We start from the raw sequence: 2,039 nt of genomic DNA, 5'->3' as shown, positions 1-2,039 counted from the left end.
CCGATCCACAACTGCTTGGACCGATCAGACTCCCTTCTGATCGGTCCACAACCTCTGATTTCTGTTTCTGAATTTCCTTCCGAAATTCAGAAACCTCTAGAAAATCACAGAAAATTCGAAAAATTGTGAAATTTTGAGGATACATTCCTCATAACATATACTATCATGGAAAAATAGTTTTAGATGAAAATAACTTCCATTTTCAAATCTTGATACAAAATTCAAAAACTTTGAAATAGTTCAAAGTTAAGTCAACTTTGTATCACAATATTCAATGATGAATGCTATCACTAGGAAAGCTTCATCAAGGTTTTTCAAAACAATTTTGAAATGATTTCAAACCCTTTAATTTGGGACCACAATCTTAGGGCTATATGCACATGACTTGTACACAAGCTTTCCCTATGATCCCAATTTTCTTGAATTAGGCTCATCTAGGTACAAGAACTATGCACCTTGATCCTAACTCATGATCCTAATATCTCACACACATTTAAAGTGTATCAACACACATCCAAGTCAATTTTGATGTGAGATATGGGTTTAGGTATCTTAGACTAAGGTCTCATGCATTTTCTAAACACAAATTTGATCTCAATATCAAAGTGTGTTTTTCATCCTTAAATCAATTCAATTGATTACTAATGCAAGAGATGATGACATGGCATAAAATGGTATCATCAATGAAAACATGTGCCAATGTCATGATGTCATGGCATAAAGTTTGAAACGAAACTAACACATGACATAAAAACTAGCCTAAGCATTATCATGACATTTCAAATGATAATAAAACTAAACATGATGTCATGACATGTGAGGGCAAACAATCATGGCAAGATTTAGCATAAATAAATATACCTAGATTACCTATCTAAGTATCCTTAACCACTTGGCTAACTTCAAATTTAATCCTAGATTGCCCCAAGATGCCAAAATCCTAATTTTGACACTTCTTGAACTCTAGATTAATTCATGCCACTTAAAGATCAAATTTATCCTCAAAACTTGGCATGTTTCATTTTTCCTCGAGAGTTCTCTAGATTTTCCCAAATTGTGCCAATTGAGATTAAAAATGAAATTTCCAATCTTTAGGCACATTTAACTCTTCAAAGGAGTAAATGATAATTCCATTTCATTTTCAAAAGTTCTCAAAACCTTGAAAATGCTCCTTGAGTGTCAATTTCCTCAAAGTTGGGTTAACTACCCTTCTAATCGGAGTTGACACTCTCTAACCCATCTATGGGGTAGAGAAGATGCTCCTAGGAACCCAATACCTATTTGAGCTCATTGGGTTCACTAAATATTCACTAGGGATAACTTCCCTAGCAACCCTCCTAATGACCCTCTTAGGCTTTGAAGCCTTGGTCATTTGGGACTCATCAAGATCAACTCTAGGGTTGACTCCTTGTGACCTTGGTGGTGGTCTTCCTAGCCCTAGGTTTTGTTCCATAATCGAATGGAACATTGTGGTAAGTGGGCTTGACCACTTGGGACTTAGATTTGTGACACAAACCTTTCTTGTCCTGGGACTTTTGACCCTTAGGCCCTAGAGTTGACTTCTCTAAATTTTTAAGGGCATTTTCTAGGGTATCAAGCCTTGACCTCAAGACTTGATTCTCCTTTTCTATTACCTCAAGTTTTGATTTGTCATTCTTTCTTGAGGTGTTCCTAGGCATGTGTCTAGTTGATTTAGGGTTTCTACCTAGGTTTTCCTTAACCTTAGAAGTGTTAATCCTAGGGTTAGCATTCCTAGTAGTATCCCTATCTAGGTTGACATGTTTAGCACCTAAGCACATGTATTGATTTCTAGTGTTAACATGCTTATCATTATTGACTAATGCAATAAAATTACTAGCATGTATCCTACTAGAACTGCACGAATGAGCCTTAAAAGATACCTTAGGGTTTGCCTTAGCTCCCCCTATCGATGTGCATCCCTTGTCCTAGTGAGGTTTCCTCCCCTTCGGACATTGGCTCCTATAGTGTCCCCGTTGCTTGCATTGAAAGCACACCACGTGCTTCTTGCCTTTGCGTGT

The sequence above is a fragment of the Zingiber officinale genome, chromosome 2A, assembly GCF_018446385.1.
Source record: "Zingiber officinale cultivar Zhangliang chromosome 2A, Zo_v1.1, whole genome shotgun sequence".
Lineage (NCBI taxonomy): Eukaryota > Viridiplantae > Streptophyta > Magnoliopsida > Zingiberales > Zingiberaceae > Zingiber > Zingiber officinale.
This window is presented reverse-complemented; position numbering follows the sequence as displayed.